The sequence below is a fragment of the Protopterus annectens genome, chromosome 7.part0, assembly GCF_019279795.1.
Source record: "Protopterus annectens isolate FY-2018-M chromosome 7.part0, PAN1.0, whole genome shotgun sequence".
NCBI lineage: Eukaryota > Metazoa > Chordata > Ceratodontiformes > Protopteridae > Protopterus > Protopterus annectens.
In genome coordinates this window covers 823,229,197-823,248,574 of record NC_056739.1, presented here as the reverse complement: position 1 = coordinate 823,248,574, position 19,378 = coordinate 823,229,197, and the positions used below count along the sequence as shown (strand labels likewise).

At 40.7% G+C, this 19,378-nt stretch overlaps 1 protein-coding gene across 1 annotated transcript in view; it reads right to left on the bottom strand.

Moving 5' to 3' along the window:
- The window catches only part of COPS6 (COP9 signalosome subunit 6), an 839,183-nt gene that overhangs the window by 634,608 nt on the left and 185,197 nt on the right, over nucleotides 1–19,378 (bottom strand). The gene's annotated exons all lie outside the window — the stretch shown is intronic.

Below are 19,378 nucleotides of genomic sequence, written 5' to 3'. Positions count from 1 at the left end.
ACTTTTTTATGTTTACAGTGAATCCCAGGAACTTGAAGAGATCCTGAACAAACCGTAGATGCTGGAGTAAGACCTCCTTGCTGTCTGCCTGAATAAGACAGTCGTCCAGATAAGGGTAAATTTGAATTCCCCTGAGTCTGCAGTAAGCTACTACTGGAGCCAGGCATTTGGTGAAGACCCTGGGCGCAGTAGACAATCCAAAGGGCAGCGCAGAGAATTGAAAGTGCCTCGATCCGGCCTTGAACCTGAGGTATTTTCTGCATTCCTGCCTGATGGGAATGTGTAAATATGCCTCCTTTAAATCCAAAGTTACCATCCATGCATTTTTGGACAGCATTGGAAGTAGCTGCTGTAGAGTAAGCATCTTTAATTTTGGAATCTCTAGAAAGGTGTTCAAGACTGACAGATCCAGAATGGGTCTCCATGAATTTTGCTTCCTGGGGACTAGAAAGAGCCTTGAGTAAAAACCTTGTCCCATCTCTGAAAGTGGAACTAGTTCTATGGCTTTCATAGCCAAAAGAGCTTCCACCTGGTTTAAGGCCTCTGTCCATTGATGTTTTGGAAGGTCTGGCCATCCACTTGGCCTTGGTAGGGTATGAAAATGGAATTTGTAACCTCTTGAAACCACATCCAGAACCCACTTGTCTTGGGTTATATGAGTCCAATTTCGATGAAAAAGAGAAAGTTTTCCTCCGAGAGGGGCTTCCAGGCAAGAAGTTCCTGCAGCCTAACAGAGGGAGTCATTGAGTCTGTTTCCTATGAGTTTGTGACCTGTCCTTTCCTCCCCTAGGGGTGGAAGCAGTCCACTGTCTTGGTCTATAAGAGGCTTGTGTTTGAGGCCTTCCTCGGGAGCGTCTGTATCTACCCCTCTGAGGCCTATCTGAATTGGGAAAGGACCAATTTTTTGTAGGCCAATTCCTGCTAAATCTGGGTGGCTGTACTTGTAAGAATTCTTTAACTGTTTGCATGGATTTCGCCTTGTCCTCCATCTTTTTAATCACCTCTTCAACTTTTGATCCAAACAAAACGTTATGCTGAACAGGAGCATCCAATAATTTAGCTTTTACTTGTTCTAGCAAATTTTGTTCCTTTAACCATGCATGCCTTCTAATTACTGTGCCAGAGGCAGCAGCCCTACAAGAAGCCTCCAAGGCATCAAATCCACAATGTAAACCATGTTTACTAACTTGTTCAGTGGCATTAAGTCATGTAATTCCTTATCATCTGCACAGGCAGAAATGGAAGTAAGCATTTGTTTTAAAACAGACAAGAGAAATTGCTGGTATTTCAGCATATGAAACTGACAGTTTAAAGCCCTAATAGATAAAGTAGCAGAAGTGTACACTTTTTTGCACCATCTTTCTAAAGATCTAGAATCCTTCTCTGTGGGAATGGGGTTTTTAGCAGAAGCGGCCTTAACTCCCTTAGGACCCTGAGAAATGGTTTCAGGGTCAGCAGTAGGGTTCTTGTATAAAAACTGGTGGGAATAAGGAACCCTAAAATATCTATCAGGCTTAACAGGAGCAGGAGGAAAAGAGTCAGGGGTTAAGTTAGCCTCCGAAAAAGCATCATCCACAATATCCAAAACAGGAGGAATAGCCAGGGGTCTATGTTGGGGAAGAAGAAGAAAATCCCTTAGTCTTTTCTTAGATTCCGAACACTCCTGTCCTTCCCAGTGGAAGTGTTCCCTCATTTCATGCAAAGTTTCCCCAAAAGAGAAATCCTCAGGGGGAGAAGCTGAAGGAATGGATTCCTCAGCATCAGAATCCTCATAAGGAGGGAAAGAATATTCCTGGTCAGAAGAAGAAACTGAAGAAACAGAAGCCTGATCAGTGGAATCATAATAAACTTCCTGCCTTGGCCTTTTATCTGGAGGGGGATGTGAACCCCTGATCATAGTAAGTAAATCCTCCGCCATCTTAAGTAACTGTTTCTTTGACTTGGGAGCCGGTTCAGAAGAGGCCTGTGTTGCAGTCTTTGATTTGGAAGGAGTCTTTGCCTTTGTCTTTGGCTTTGCCTTTATTAGAAGCTGAGTAGGCCTGAAAACCCCTTTGGAAGCCGGTACCTGCACAGCGGCTCTGGACCCATCCGAAGGAGCATTGTCCGAAGGTCCTGCAATAGAAATATTCAAAGGCCTAGTTGGCTCCTCGTGGGAGTCCGTTTCGACCATTGGTTCTGAAATGGCCGACGACAGGGGCTGCAAAAGCGCCTCACTGACGACGACCGAACCTGAAGCTGGCTCCGCTTGTGCAATATCGTCAGATTTGGACCTCGGAGGCCTGTCTTTGTCCTTGCGTCTTTTGTGAACTCCGGTAGCTGGAACCGTATCTGACGACATTTTGTAATTAAAACGCCTACCAAAGTAATGAAATGCAAAATTGTACGCTGATTGTATCTAGCACAAAACCGACAACTAGCTACTTCGTGGTCAGGGCCTAAGCAAGGAATACAGTAAGAATGAAAATCCTTATGAGGTATTTGCTTCCCACATGAAATACAATTATTAACTTTTTCTGACATCGGACTGGAGCAAGAAAATGTTTCCCCAATGGGGTACTTAGCTTTGGGTGGAGAAGAAAGTCTTCGGACTGAAGTTTTTCAGAAAAGATTGTCAGGAGTCAGCCGACCAGCACTTGCGAACTGCTATCACCGCACGGCAAGAAAGACTGGAGAACATGGTGTCGGCTATCAGCTTTGTACTCCTGGCGCTCTGCGTCAGGGAGCATGGTTGAACAGCCGACGCCGGACCCAGACTTTGGGATTCTGGCCGACCGAGGACTGCCTGCCGGCAGGGGAGAACCCTACAGTCATGACTGCAACAGTGAAACACGATGAACATCCGGAGGCAATAGCACCTGAAGAGGGTCCTCATTCTTGGACGGGCATCAATTAGAAAATGTTTTCCATTTGCACATATATAAATTTCTAGTAGTAGTTTTTTCTGCCTCCTTCACTACCTGCCACATGGCCTCAGATAAAAAGGTGCCTAAGAGGTATCACAATTTATCATCCAGACAGTTTGTCGAACAGTTCTCAGAGTGGGATGTATACAAATCCAGTATGTGAGGAAGTCTGTGGTAACTGCCCTTGGTCAGGCAGAAAAGGGAGAACCACTGTTGGCTGCATCAAAAGGGAGTCCTTATCATAATTTTTGGGGAGTCCTTCTGGATATTCAGAAGAATCCTGGATATTAGTGGAAAGGAATTCAAATACATACAAAAATATTCATGTCCATGGAAATGAGAAGCCATCTTTCTTCCAGGTCTGTATGCAAGGTGCCCTGAAGCAGAATTTCTTTAATTGCCTGTTCTGAGAGGAGGCAAACAGATCTCCTCTAGGTATTCCCCACAGTTGGAACAATTCTTGGAAGACCCCAAGAGGAAGCTAGTATTCATGAGGGTCTGTCCTGACCCTACTTGGCTTGTCTGCAATCAGGTTTTGGTCAGCCTGAGCCGAGTTGCTATTTCCTAGGCTATTAAAGCAAGGCTGTAGAGAGGGCAACAGTGTGTTATCTCTTCCTTTTTATGTGCTACATCACTGTGGTGTCTGTGTAAATCTGCACAGGTTCTGGGGATGAGAAATAACTTAAGGCTTTCAAAAGTGCTGCTCACTGCCAACATCTCTCTGACATTTACGCATTTCTGTTCATCATGAGGGTTCTGCAGACCTTGCAAGTTTATCCCTTTGGAAACCACTTCCTACACCAAGTCTGATTCCCCTGTAGTCATCAGACTGGAGAAGGGTTAAAAGGAAGAATGGAAGACCTGGATTACAACAGATTTGTTCTACCCACCAGAGAACCTCTAGTTTTATAAATCACAAAATGAGGATAAAGGGTGAAAATGCAGAGTTCAGAATGACCTGAGATACCACTGGATTTTTCTCGTGTGATGTTTGGCCAGGGGAACCATGAGAATCATTAGTGCCATGTACTCCAACACCCTGAGAAATTCCCTTACAGATATCTGGTTTTGAATGTAGAAACTCAATAAAAAATGTTACATCTCTACTATAACTGGAGGAAGAGAGGCTCTTCCCAAAGCATAATCTAACAGACATCCCAGTAATACAATACTGTGAGAATAGTTGAGAGAAGAGTTTTGTAAGATGATTTGAAAACCCAGACTGAGTAGGAAATTCTAAACAGTTGCTAAAGACTTCTGATAAGTGTAAAGAGAGTGTGCAAAAACAAGACAATTTTCCAAATACGGAAATATGCAAACACTTTAAAATCTGCAATAATCAATTACTGGAGCCTGATAATTTATGAATACCCTTGATGCAGTGAAAAGTCCAAAGGGTGAGATTGAGAATTGATAATGTACGCCAGATGCAGATGATGTTAAAGGAAAGCATTTGCAACTTTGGGATGCTAATAGATTTAAAAAGAAAAGGGCTGCCGCAATCTGGTACCACAAGGGAAGACAAAGCCTCAAAGGAATGGAGTGGTTGCCAGGATTAGGTGGGAGTAGGGAGAGCAGGAACAGGCAAATAGACATGCTGACTGAGAAAACTATTCTTCAATTTTAGAGGGTTTTCCTTTCTTTTTTGCAGCCTCTTTGCTATTGTTTTCTTATTTCTGCTTAAATTACTTATTTAAAAAAGGGAGCTGAAGAGGAAGGGAAATTATTTGCTTTAAAAAGGAAAGGTGAAAAAGTATTGTTGTGCACGTAAACTTACTATAACAGTAGATGTTGGAATGATCACTGCTGCAGTAGCCTTAGCTAAACAGGTCATATCCTGTCAAGGACATAACAGCTGGGCACTTTCAAAGCTTCAAGCACCTTCCACATGGCTCAAACCATTAGGCAGCTTGAGCTGAGATGCCACCCCCCCCCCCCCACACACACACACAAAAAGACAGAGTGTCCTGCCCTTCAGAACTTTCATGTCAACTCAAAAAGAGGGAGGATGAGCCCTTACAGAACATAGCTAGGCCCACACACACACACACACACACACACACACACACACACACACACACATCCTGGCATAAAAAAAACAGCAAAGTAGGGTGGAGGTAAGGAGGGAGCGGCTACTGCAGCAGTGATCATTCAAACATCTACTGTTATGGTAAGCTTATTTAACTGTACTATGTTCATCATAAAGACCACTGCTGCAGTAGCCTTAGCTATATGGGTAGATTACCCTAGCTTACAACATTTGGGAAGTGGAAAGGGAAAGGGCCAAGAGAACATACAGAATAGGTCTACATCAGGGTTTGCTAGAAGCAGAGAAGGAATCAAGCTTATAGTGCTTTGTAAAAGCATGTACACAGGACCAAGTTGCTGCTTCAAGAATACTTCTAGAATTCAGCCCTTTCCAAATAGCCACAGATGAAGCCAGGGCCCTGGTAGACTGAGCCTCGACATTGCATGGAATTCTTTTGTTGCAGAGAGAATAACAAAAGGTAACAGCCTGAGACAAGCATTTGGAAACAGTCTGTTTATGTTTAGGCACAGATTATCAGTTCTTATCTTCACAAGAAATGAACGGCTGATCCGAAGATCTGAAAGAATTTGTTTTGGTCAAGATAGTACCAGAGTCATCTGTGGGCATGCAAGGTATGGAGTATCCTCTCTCTCACTTTTGGTTTCAGGAAAGAAAACAGGGACCTGGCAGTTTGGCTTAAAGTAACTCTGATACCACATTAGCCATAAAAGGATTAGTTCTCAAAAAAACCCTGTCTCTGGAAAATGAGATAGGGTTGATTCACCATAAATGCTTCTAAGTCCATAAATGCTTCTAAGTCACTTTTCTTGCGGAGGTCAGAGCAATCAGTAAAACAGTCTTCCATGTTAAGAACCTCAAGTCAGCCTGATGAGTTAAGTTCACCATAAATGCTTCTAAGTCACTTTTCTTGCGGAGGTCAGAGCAATCTGTAAAACAGTCTTCCATGTTAAGAACCTCAAGTCAGCCTGATGAGTTAAGTTCAAATGGAGCAAGTGTTGGCTTCTCTAACACAAAATTAAGATCCCAAGGAGAAGCCACCGGTTTTCTTGGAGGTCTCTTACGCAACCTCCCTTTCAAAAATCTTCTGACATACGAATGCATTAAAAAAAGAGGGGAATCCATGGCCAGACGTGTTAAAATTGTTGATAAATGAACCTTGACCACGAAGTAAGAAATAACATAGGATGGTAAATTACACAAATATTGTAAAACCAGAAAAAATAGCCCTGAATGGGTGTTGGTATGTTGGCACCAATTAGAAAGCCTTTTTCATTTTATATATATATATATATATATATATATATATATATATATATATATATCCACACATATACATATATATATATATATATCTATATATATCTAATATATCTATATTCAATATATGATTTTATAGTAGCAGGTTTTCATTTCCCCATTAGTAGCTGTTGCAAGTCCTCAGTAAAAAGGTGACTAAAGGGATTAATACCCTATCATCCAGAAAGTTGGCTGAAGCTGACTGGGGTCTGGGAGTATCAAACCCTCCTGTTATGCGACTACATACATTTTGCAAGGAAGCTTGTGATAACTACCCATGGCCATTTCCAAAAGGAGAAGCACTGTTGCCTGGACCAAAAAGGATTCACCACAATGATCTTGGGGGATTTCTCCTGAATCTTCAGAAGTACCTTGGACATCAGTGGAACGGCATCCAGGAACATTCCTATTCAGGGAAAAGAAAAGGCATCGGCCTTCCAGGCCTTCAACACAGAGCTTTGGAGCAGAAGTTTGTCAGCGGATTGTTCACAGAGGAGGCAGAGGTCTACTTGAACTTGAGGAACTCCCCACAGATGGATCAAATCTTGTGGCACCCCCTGATCTAGTTTCCATTTGTGAGGGTCTGCCTTTGTCCTGCTTATTTGGTCTGCCACACAATTCTACTCTGTAAGACTGTGCTGTAAAGTGATATCCCAAGCTAACATGGCTAGTCTGTAAAGGGGGAAAGACCTGGCCTCCCTCGTTTGTTGATGTACCTTATTACTATTGTATTGTCTATAACAACTTGAGAAGGACCAGAGAACCAACGGTGATTCAGAGGGTTGAGTGCCTTGATTAGAGCAGGTATCTCTTTTACATTAATGTGCTTGTTGTGCATGTCACTGGTGTTTTAAACACATTGCACTCTTATCCCCTCCTGAAACTGCACTCCAAGAAAATCTGAAGCATCTGTGATGAATTACTGTTTTGCAGTGGGGGCAGGAGGGGAGAACTGGATTTAGTGAGATTTGTTGTCTCTACCAAGCAGTTTCTCTTTTGAAATATCTCAGAACTCTGATTTGAAAAGATAATGGGCGTTGGTGCTGGGACCAAGAGGACTTCAGACACCACTGTACCTTTCTCATGTGAAGTCTTACCAGGAGTGTCAAGACCCAAAATCCTGAGGTATTCCCTAGCAGAAACTGAAGTCAGAGTGGAAAACCCTTGAAATAGCTCTAGATAGAGATCTATCTTTTCCTGCGGAAGAAAAGCTCTTTGAACTGAGGTGTCTGGGAAACACCCCAGAACACAATCATGTGTGACAGAAGTCAAAGAAAAAACATCTGAATGTTCTCTTGGAATCCCAGCTTGTGTAAGACATACACGATTCAAGTGAGCGACTCCTGACAGTTTGAAAGAGACTGCAAGGATAAGAAAGTCATCTAAATATATGTAAAAACGTGGATAGCCTGTAGCTTGCAACAAGCTATAACTGGAGCTAGACACTCTTGAAATCTGGATGAATACAGATGTGATAATCTAGTGTTACTAGAAAACTGAAATGAGGAAGGAGAGGTAAAGTACAGTTTTGTACCTACCATAAATGTAGATGTTCGAGTGTTCACCCTGCTGCAGTCATCACACTTGGGTTATTCTGTCGTCAGGCGGTCCCGCAGTCGGCCGGAATTCCAAAGTCTTGCTCCGGTGTTGGTTGTTGTCGCTTCTTCCCTGACGTCAGTGCGCCAGGGGTATATATATTGCAACCAATGCCATTTTCTTCAATTTTTCTTGCCCCAGATGTCAGGTGCCCCCAAAAGGGTGGTCAGTAATTAGTACCATATTGAGTAAATTTTGCAAAAACACAAAATCCCTCCAGCTATAAGCAAATACATCAGGAAGGTATTGCAGAGATTTTAGCCAACTAGTTCAGAGGGGATGGGGGGAGGGTAACCTGGACTGCAGCAGGGTGAACACTCGAACATCTACATTTATGGTAGGTACAAAACTGTACTATGTTCATCGTGTTACCCTGCTGCAGTCATCACACTTGGGTTGAATCCCAAAGCTAAGGATGGGTGGAGGAATCATAGAGGGTTATTGGAGGCTAGAAGGCCCTGCAGAACTGCAGTGGCAAAGCCAGCTCTAGTCTTAGAGTAAAGTGGTAAGTGATAGTGTTTGGTAAAGGTGTGTACTGAACTCCAAGTTGCAGCTTCCAAAATCTCCTTGGCTGGAACCCCCCTGAGGAAGGCTGTAGATGTAGCTGTTGCCCTGGTAGAGTGGGGCCTAATGGTAGCAGGAACTGGTTTTCCATGATGGGTATAGCAAAACCGAATGCAATGTCCTATCCATTTGGAAATGGTTTGTTTTGATATAGCCTTCCCTTGTGAAGCTGTAGCATAGGATACAAAGAGCTGGTCAGATTTTCTGAAAACCTTAGTTTTATCCAAGTAGTAACGAAGTTGCCTGTGAATGTCCAAGGAATGCAGGAGTCTTTCTCCTTTGTTCTGTGGATTTGGGAAGAAGGTGGGTAAGTGGATGGTTTGATTTAAAGCCACATTGGAAACCACATTAGGCATGAAGGAAGGATTAGTTCGTAGAGAAACTCTGTCTTGATGGAAAATGAGGAAAGGTTCCACTGCCATTAGTGCCTGTAGCTCTGAGACTCTTCTAGCTGAAGTTATTGCTAGCAGCAGGGCAGTCTTCCATGATAGAAACTGTAGATCTGCAGAGAAAGCTGGTTCAAAGGGAGGTAGCGCAAGTTTTTCCAGAACAAAATTGAGGTCCCATGTTGGTGTCGGTGGTCTCCTGGGGGGGTCTAATGTTTTTTGCCCCTCTGAGTAACTGTCTTAGAAGTGGATGCGAAAATAAGGGTGGATCCGTGTTGTAGTGGGCTGAAATAGCTGATGCATGGATTTTAATGGAAGAAAAAGAAAGTCCTTTGTGCAACATCTCAGTTAAGTACTGTAGAATCTGAAGCATGTGAGGCTGAAGTGTGTCTTGGTCTTTAGCTTGGTTCCAGGCACAAAACCTTTTCCATTTATCCGAATAGGCCTTCCTGGTGCTGGGCCTCCTAGCTTCCAGAATAACATCCATAACTGCTTGGGAAAGAGGAGCTGGCTGGATGCTTAGGTTATTTGCCATGCAGCCAGATTTAAGGTTTTGAGCTAGCTGTGAAGAATCTGATTGTTTTCCTGTTACCTGGTAGCTTCATCCTTAGCATCTTTTTCCCAATATACTCAGCATCCCTCCTCAGCACGTCCAAACCAACGTAATCGTGCCTCTCTGGCTTCGTCTCCAAACCTTTCAACCTGGGCTGACCCTCTAATATACTTATTCCTAATCCTGTCCACCCTCGTCACACCCAGTGCAAATCTTAACATCTTTAATTCTGCCACATCCAGCTCAAACTCCTACTTTTTTGTTAATGCCACTGTGTCCAACCCATATAAGATGGCTGGTCTCACTACCCTCTTGTAGACCTTCCCTTTCACTCTTACAGGTACTCGTCTGTCACAAATCACTCCTGACACTCTTCTCCACCCACTCCATCCTGCCTGTACTCTCTTCTTCACCTCTCTTCCACACTCACCGTTACTCTGAACTACTGACCCCAAGTATTTAAACTCATCCACCTTTGCCACCTCTACTCCTTGCATCCTCACCATTCCTCTATCCTCCCTCTCATTCACACACATATATTCTGTCTTAGTCCTGCTGACCTTCATTCCTCTTCTCTCTAGAGCATATCTCCATCTCTCCAGGGTCTCCTCCACCTGTTCCCTACTCTCACTACAGATCACAATGTCATCTGCAAACATCATAATCCACGGGGACTCCTGTCTGATCTCATCTGTCAACCTGTCCATCACCATTGCAAATAAGAAATGGATCAGAGCTGATCCTTGATGTAACTCCACCTCCACCTAAAACGCATCCGTCACTCCCACCGCAGACCTCACCGCTGTCACACTACCCTCGTACATATCCTGTACCACTCTTACATACTTTTCTGACACTCCTGATTTCCTCGTACAATACCACAACTCCTCTCTAGGCACCCTGTCATATGCTTTCTCTAAGTCTACAAACACACAATGCAACTCCTTCCGACATTCTCTGTACTTCTCCATCAACACTCTCAGAGCAAAGATCACATCTGTAATGCTCTTTCCTGGCATGAAACCATACTGTTGATCACTAATCATCATGTCCCTTCTTAACCTTGCTTCCACTACTCTTTCCCATAACTTCATGCTGTGACTGATCAATGTAATCCCTCTGTAGTTACTACAGCTCTGCACATCACCCTTATTCTTAAAAATCGGTACCAAAACACATTTTCTCCATTCCTCAGGCATCCTCTCACTTTCCAAGATTTCATTAAACAAGCTGGTTAAAAACTCCACTGCCATTTCACCTAAACACCTCCATGCTTCCACAGGTATGTCATCTGGGTCAACAGCCTTTCCACTCTTCATTCTCTTCATAGCTATCCTTACTTCCTCCTTGCTAATCTATTGCACTTCATGATTCACTATCCCTACTTTGGAATAATGTATTTAAATATTGAAAGTCACGTAATTAATATAATACCATGTGACTTAATTCAAGTATAAAATGGGAAATGGGAAGAGTAATTTATTATCTGATGAAGTTTCCAGTGAAGGAAGAAAGCATTCATAGTTCTTAGACTATAGTTATTTTTATAATTGTACAGTTATACAGTGTGTATTTCATCCTTTTTCTCATTTGGAGATTTTAGTCGGATACACCTGTATTCCACCAAAAACTGTTATGAAGCTTAAGAAAATCTTGGGAGAAATAATTTTTTTCAAATAGACTATTACTTACGGCTAGGGGCTGGAACCTGATTTGCAATAGTGAGGATGTTTCAGGGGGGCCTAGAAGGAAAATTACAACAAAAGAAGGGAGATTTCTCAAGAATTTATGAAAATCTTGTGTGTAACATGTTAATTCAATAGTAGGAATTCTGGCAGAATTTTCATATTACCCAAGGTACAATAACTGGGCTAGACTAAGTAGAAATTACATTTCACAGGACCATGTGCATTTAATTGAAAGCTTCAATGTCATTTCAGAGCACACATCGAAAAAACAAAGTTAAAAAATGGAGGGTAATGAAGTAAAACTAAGTCACTGGTGTTTTCTGACCCCGTGTCCCCTTGAAACATCCTCACTATTGTAAATCAGTTTGTAGTCCCCAACCATAAATTATAATCCATTTGGATTTAAGAAATGGGTAGTGGTAAATTATTTAAGGGCCGCGGTGGTGCAGCAGTTAGCGTTGTCACCTCACAGCAAGAGGTTCTCTGGCTTGATTCTCGGCTGGAGCGCCTTCTGTGTGGAGTCAGCATGTCCTCCCTGCGTTCGAGTGATATCTTAAGACATGCAGGTAGGTGGGTGCATGAATAGGTGTGCCTTCTTTGAAGGTTGGGAGTCAGGCTGGCAACTCGGCACCGTAAAAATCCACTGCTAATCATTAGCGGACCGGAGTTCCGCTGTGGCAACCCCTAACTGGGAAAAGCCGAAAGAAAGTAGTGGAAAATTATTTGAGTGGTATTAGGGAAGATAGAAATATCTTCAGAAGTTACAGGTAGTGAGTGGGATAAAATGAAAATGGAGTTTAAAAATAGGGCAAAAATGGAAGACAAAGATATGGCTAAGAAGTAATAGCAATTACTTTGAGGGGACTGACAAAGATTTACGTATTGCACAATAAGGGGAATATCGCAAAAAAGGTGCAAATGAAGAGTGCTATATAAAAAGTAAGGGAGTTATCTGGATAATATGCACAAGTTTAGAAAGACTTAAGCAACTGGTTTTTTGGTGGCTCAAGAGTACAAAAAATTTAGCACAATGACTTAGGCAACAAAAGTAGAAACGGTTGTCGCCAAACTTTGGGAGCCTATAACAAGAATAATAACTGGAAATCCTCTAAATCCTGTAGAGGTAGTAGAAATATTTTAGAACTTTTATGAAAATTTGTAAAAAACAAGGAAATGTGGAAATCAAGAAAGAGCACAAATGAAAATATTTATTGAAGACTTAGTTATGTTAAGGTTAAAGGTAGATACGGTTCAAGAACTAAGAGTTACGATAGGAGGAGAAGGTTTAGTCACTCTTCAGGAAAGTCTCCAAAAACAGATGGTATTATTCTTGTGGAAGTCTGGAGGTATTATTCTTGTGGAAGTCTGGAGGTTAAGAGGGAAGAAAGTGATAAAGATCTTGAAGATTTTCTTTAATGACATTTTAAAAGGAGAGGAAGCATCAACATCTTGGAAGAAAGCTGTGGTGGCTGAATGACCAAAACACTGTAAAGACCCATTAGACCCAACTTCATACAGACCCATTTAAATTTTAAACCATGATTATCAAAGTAAAACAGGAACAAACCACTTGCTGACAAACAGGATAAACGCCCAGTGCTCCAGAAAAACTTGAATAATATTAATGAAACCAAAAGGACCTGAACATTATTTCCTGTTTAGAGCTCTTGAGAATATTAAACCCAGTATACGAGGAGGTGACATCAGGAACCATACTGAGAGTAAGGAGAGTATGTGGATAGTTAGATTGAGAGCAGATAGGGGTTTAGGTCTCAATGAGGTCTCAATGAGAGAGCCTCCATTAAACCTATGTTAAACAAACGGAGGAATGTTTGTAGATTTTATAATAAATGATGGCACATATATGTTTTTACCCCTTGAAATAGATTTCTTTTGACATATATATACATATTTATTAGAGCATCTTGAGTGTTCATGGAGAGTTTTTTATATTTTTTTTATATGTTTTTTATATGTTTTTTATATTCATTTTATACATCTCAGTATGTTTATATGTGCATATATCTTTAAGCTTAGATTAACTCATGAATATGCAACAAGAAGCAGCCAATAGGAGATGTTTTAACTGTATAAATGTAGCCTATGTACTTGAAGGTCTTTGTTACATGATCTGATGAAGCTCAAATGAATGAGTGAAAGCGCTTATCTGACCTGCAGTGGAATTAAAGTTGGATTTTAACCTGAGGATTTTGCCTTTCATTTGGATTTTAACCTGAGGACTTTGCCTTTCATTTCTACTTGTGACTCTGCATCAGCCTAGTTGCTCCTTTTGGTTTCATTAATATTATTCAAGTTTTTCTGGAGCACTGGGCGTTTATCCTGTTTGTCAGCAAGTGGTTTGTTCCTGTTTTATTAGCTTCATTTTTTCTTGCTGACTTTGGAGCAGAGTCTACTACCAGTGAATAGCGTTTGCTTAGTGCATAACTTTTGTTTGTATCTTTACCTTGCATACAGACATTTTTGGCTATTTTTTCTGCCTTTGCACTATTTTTTCTATTATGCAGAGTCAGAGTGAAACTGTAGATATTGAACTAGACTATGAGCCCCGAGGTGTAGACCTGGGCTCAGTCGCTCATCTACAGAAGAGGTTTGAACAGAATCTCGTCTGTTCAACAGTCACTTCCTGGCAATTCGGCGCTTTGAAGACGCGGATACGGCGACACCCGACTTGGATGAGCTACAACGCCTGTTAGACAGTCTAGAGAAAGACTTTGCACACTTGAAACGTTTGCAAACACAGCGCTTGCATTTTTGTTATTGTTTGGACACAAAAACTGTACCGAGAGGATTACGTATATTAAACATGCCCGATCAGGGGGAACATTATCCAGAGTTGCTTTCAAGGTGGCAGCGCCTGAACCTGGAGGTAAGCAAACAGTACATGGAGTTACTTATTGACTTTTTTGCCTCTGAAGAGGAGAAACTCATTAATAACATTAAGAAACAACAGAAGAGAATTTTTTCTTGTTTCCCAAGTACTGTAATAGAACCACTATTTGAAAGCCTGTTGGATGGAATATCAGCCTTAGAGCGGAAACTTCTCCAACAGAAGAGAAGCAAGATTATTAGAGATCACAGAGATTTTAATTTAGGACAAGTCTTCGTTTGGCCTAAACATGGACATTATAGTGCTACCATTAAACCTAATGACTATACTAATGTTAGACAACTGGGTTCCGAACCTAGTACTGGTTCTGAAAATGTTAATGTTGTTAATAATGCTTGTGAAGCTGTGGATATTACTAACTGTGTACATAACAATGTATCGCCTAGTAATAGGGTACAAAATATAGCTAACATTAATAACACTACTACTTCCAATGATACTGATGATGTAATTACTATTTTACATAGTGAGAGTGGATCCAGCTCCATTAATACAAACAATAAAGAAGTTAGTCAGCCTACTACTGTGAATAATAGTGCAGACAGAACTAACTTATATCCAGCAGTACATGTTGTGAAGGGACCGATCAATAAGAGGTTGTCAGTAGATGACGGCATAGTGAGATCCAAGTTACCTCACAAAGTACATACCACCATCACTACAGGAGTAGTAAGTGAGCTCCCTTTTCCACTCCCAGTCCGAAAGGACAAGAATATAACAAGGGGCGCTCTATGAGCAGGGGGAGACAGAAACGCAAATTATCAGAAGAGTTTGTACCACATCAGACAATAAAGAAGATGTGGAAGAACAAAGTAAATTAGATACAGCTGAAATTTTGATACCAGCAGATTCTATGATACATAACATCTCAGGATATTTGTTGACTGAATGTGATGAGAAATTATTATGTAAAGGCCTAAACTTTATACCAAGTGCACACAGTAACTTTACGGACACTGTAGTAGACATGAGACTTTTCTGTCAAAATCTTATGCTTAAACTGCTATTTCATGATAAAACTGATAGTGAATTGACAGACAATAACGTTACTGGACCACCAAAGTTTAAGAAGCTTAGCAACTTTGTCCCACCTAATCATCCGTTAGTTGAGGCATATTTGAAACTAACTGAGGATGATTTGTATGAATATTTTTCTCTAAAGAAATATAGGAAGAATGGTAATTTGACTAGAGGGGAGCAGACTAGCTTACTTAAACTCCAGTCTTTACCGTCCATAACCATCAAACCAGCTGACAAAGGTGGTCGGATAGTAGTTATGGACACTAGCAAATATCATGATGCTATGATTAAACTCTTGGAAGATGATTTCTATTTACAAGTTAACGAACAAATAGTGCAAGCCACTATTAGTCACGTAAGCAATATGTTATTAGATATGTTGAAAGGTGATATCTTGGATCAAGAATTGTTTGACAATCTCTTCGTTAAGAATCCACTTGTACCAACAATACATGGGTTACCTAAGATTCACAAAGACTCCATTGACCCACCAATGAGACCCATAGTGTCTGGTCAGGGTTGGATCACTGAAAACCTTTCTGTCTATGTTGAGAAACATTTGCGACCTATATTAAATAAGAACAAAGTTGTACTGAAAGATTCCAAACAGTTTTTAACAGATTTGTATGACTGCTTAGGTGGCATTTGTGACGCTGATAACTTGATTTTTGTAACGTTTGACATCAAGTCCTTGTTTACTGTGTTACCAAATAACATAGGCCTGATTTATATCACTGAGTATCTACTCTTACATAGTGAATATACATCAGTTAAAGTAGACCTCATTGTACATTTCCTTGAACTCATTTTGAATAACAATCTGTTCACCTATGACAACAAGTTTTACCAACAGCGGTGGCGTAGCCATGGGCACACCTTGTGCCAACAGCTATGCAAACATGTTTTTGGCATTTTGGGAATTTGAGAGTCTCTTTAATTTAGAAATGTTTAAACAACATGTAACTTTTATAGACGTTTCGTGGATGACGTTTTTGTTTTATGGAGAGGCAGTGTTGATGATTTGTTTGTGTTCCATACTATATTGAACAACCTCACTGGCTATTTAACCTTCAGTATGAATCATTCTAGAGAGAAGATAGAATTTCTTGACTTGTATATAGAAAAGTTAGCATGTGGTTTGATTAATACAGGTGTCTATAGGAAACCTTCCTATTTTAATACTCTATTACAGTGTGATAGTATGCACCCACAGCATATTTTTAAGAATATCATTAGAGGCCAGGGGATGAGAACCTCTCGGCTAAATGCCACAGAAGAAGGCTTCCTAAATGAAGTGAGTGACCTCAAGATAAGGCTAGAAGAACGGGGCTATAGCTCACAAGAGATTGAGTCCAATCTCTTAGATGTCAATAAACTTAGACTGAATAGAGCAGCCCCTTATTTTGGACCAGTTATTACTGGTGGATCCGTTACAACAGACAATGGTAGAGATGATAGATCAACTCATGTAAGGGTGTCTTTACCATATAGTACTGATTGTCCAGCAATCAAGAATATTATTACGAAACACTGGCCTATTCTCTGTACTGATGACACCATCGGTAAACTTGTGGGGACTAAACCCTCTTTTTATATAGGAACAAATTAAATTTAAGGAGAATGCTATGTTATTCAAAAGGGATGAATGGTCAATGCCTCTTGAACACACAAAACCATGTGGACGCTGTAATTATTGTAATTCTCTTGACCCCAGTCAATTTTTTGAACATCCTGACATGCACACTAACTTTAGCATACGTGCTGTAGCTACTTGTGATACTACTCATATAGTTTATTTGGCAGTGTGCCAAATATGTGATGCATTTTATGTTGGCAAAACCAATCGCTTTAAAGACAGGATAAGAGAACACCTTTACCACATTAGGAAGGCTTCACCTCACAATGCCTTAGCTAAGCACGTAGCCCAAGCAGGTCCTGAACATTATTTCCTGTTTAGAGCTCTTGAGAATATTAAACCCAGTATACGAGGAGGTGACATCAGGAACCATACTGAGAGTAAGGAGAGCATGTGGACAGTTAGATTGAGAGCAGATAGGGGTTTAGGTCTCAATGAGAGAGCCTCCATTAAACCTATGTTAAACAAACGGAGGAATGTTTGTAGATTTTATAATAAATGATGGCACATATATGTTTTACCCTTGAAATAGATTTCTTTTGACATATATATACATATTTATTAGAGCATCTTGAGTGTTCATGGAGAGTTTTTTATATGTTTTTTTATATGTTTTTTATATGTTTTTTATATTCATTTTATACATCTCAGTATGTTTATATGTGCATATATCTTTAAGCTTAGATTAACTCATGAATATGCAACAAGAAGCAGCCAATAGGAGATGTTTTAACTGTATAAATGTAGCCTATGTACTTGAAGGTCTTTGTTACATGATCTGATGAAGCTCAAATGAATGAGTGAAAGCGCTTATCTGACCTGCAGTGGAATTAAAGTTGGATTTTAACCTGAGGATTTTGCCTTTCATTTGGATTTTAACCTGAGGACTTTGCCTTTCATTTCTACTTGTGACTCTGCATCAGCCTACTTGCTCCTTTTGGTTTCATTAATATGATTATCAAAGTGTTTATGCCTATACTAGCTGAAAGAATGGCAAATGTGTTGCCACAATTGACAGGTGACCAGCCACTGCTCTGCTGTATTCATCTGTGCAATCCAAGGAATCTGTTGCATTCTGCTAACCATAAGTACAATTTTATACTATATTTTGCACTTTTAAACTGCATTTTTGTTATGCTGCTTGACTTTTTAAAACTGGTCTTGCTGACTTGTTGCACTTTTTGTCCTGTAGCACAGACTAGACTCAAGACCTGTTGAATCTGTTTCTGTTTGTTAATTTGTTGGAGGCCCCCCCCCCCTTCTGACAGGACAGTGCAGTTAGGACTCATTTGACTGAAGGTTGCTGGCACAGGGTTCAATTTTGAGCTTTTTTTATTGGTTATATTGTTTAATTCAGTTTGCTCACTCTTGCTACGTAAACCACGTGTTTGGGCAGGTTTGCACTTGTTTTAACACAGCTCCACAGAGTTAGGTGACCAGCCACTGTCCTGCTGTATTCATCTATTTAAGAACAGCGCATCTCCATGCACCATTGTGCACTACTGTGCAGTGGGGGTAACCATTGCCAGTTATAGATGTAAAAACTTCAGTAGATACATTTTCCCTTAGTAGCTACCTGTGATCCAGTCAAGAAGTCCTTAAATTGCGCTTAGCACCTCAGCTGTGCATTTGTCCCTTAAGTCCAAAACCACAAAATCTAAAATAGTCTCATACAATTTAGAGAACCCCCGCTAGTACAGACCCTTTATAGAGCACCCTATTAGTATAGACCCTGTTTAGAGCACCCAGTTATGCCACACTCCTCCATTTTCTCTCCACACTGTGAAAACAGGATTTAACCTAGCATTTTGGATGGTCAGTTTCCCTCTATTTCTCCTAAAGACTGCTTAGAGGAGACTTGTGCCTGGCCTACAGAGCAATCTTGGATCTAAACCTAATGGAAATACTGCAGATGTGCAACTGAAATGGGACAAGGGTCACCAGCTCCAGGGACCTTAACCTGGCCTGCGAGATAAATAGGACCTGCTGGAGAGATTCATGTCTCTCAGAGGTTGCCACTCCTTTGGAATAGGCTACCAATTCACATCAAACAAAGCCCCTCTATGACCCTGTTTAAGCGCAGCCTGGATGACTGGATGGGAACACAAATTCCTGCCAGAGATTTCACCTATGATCCTCCTAGATATGGGCAGTTGTTACTAACCAAGATCTTGAGTTTAGGCTCAAATTCAAGGATATAATTGGCATGGTAATCAAGAAAACTCATTTTTATTTGCAGACAATACTATTTTGTACCATATAAAACCAGAAAACGGCATCTCAGTTTTGTGACATATTTTGAGACAGTTTTGTGTCCTTTCAGGATGTACAATTAATGAAGGGGCAAACAAAGGCTACAGCTGTAAACTATGTACCCACATATGCATTGATTCAGCAATACTCATATTTATGGGGACACGATAAAATAAAGTATTCAGGAGTGTGGGTTAAAAAGGCTTCTGTTGTGACACTTGAGGATATGGAAGGAAGAGACTAAACAAAGGATTATGGGGACACGATAAAATGAAGTATTCAGGAGTGTGGGTTAAAAAGGCTTCTGTTGTGACACTTGAGGATATGGAAGGAAGAGACTAAACAAATGATAAGACAAAAACTGAGCTCTTGTTTTGGGATATGGATAATACGATACAAGCAGTGGAAACGTTCTTAGTCCCTTTGGTTCTATATATGGCACTGACACAATTATGCTAAGGTTAGAGGTAGATGAGGCTCAACAACTAACAGTTACAACAGGATCAGTGGAGATGTTTACTTATT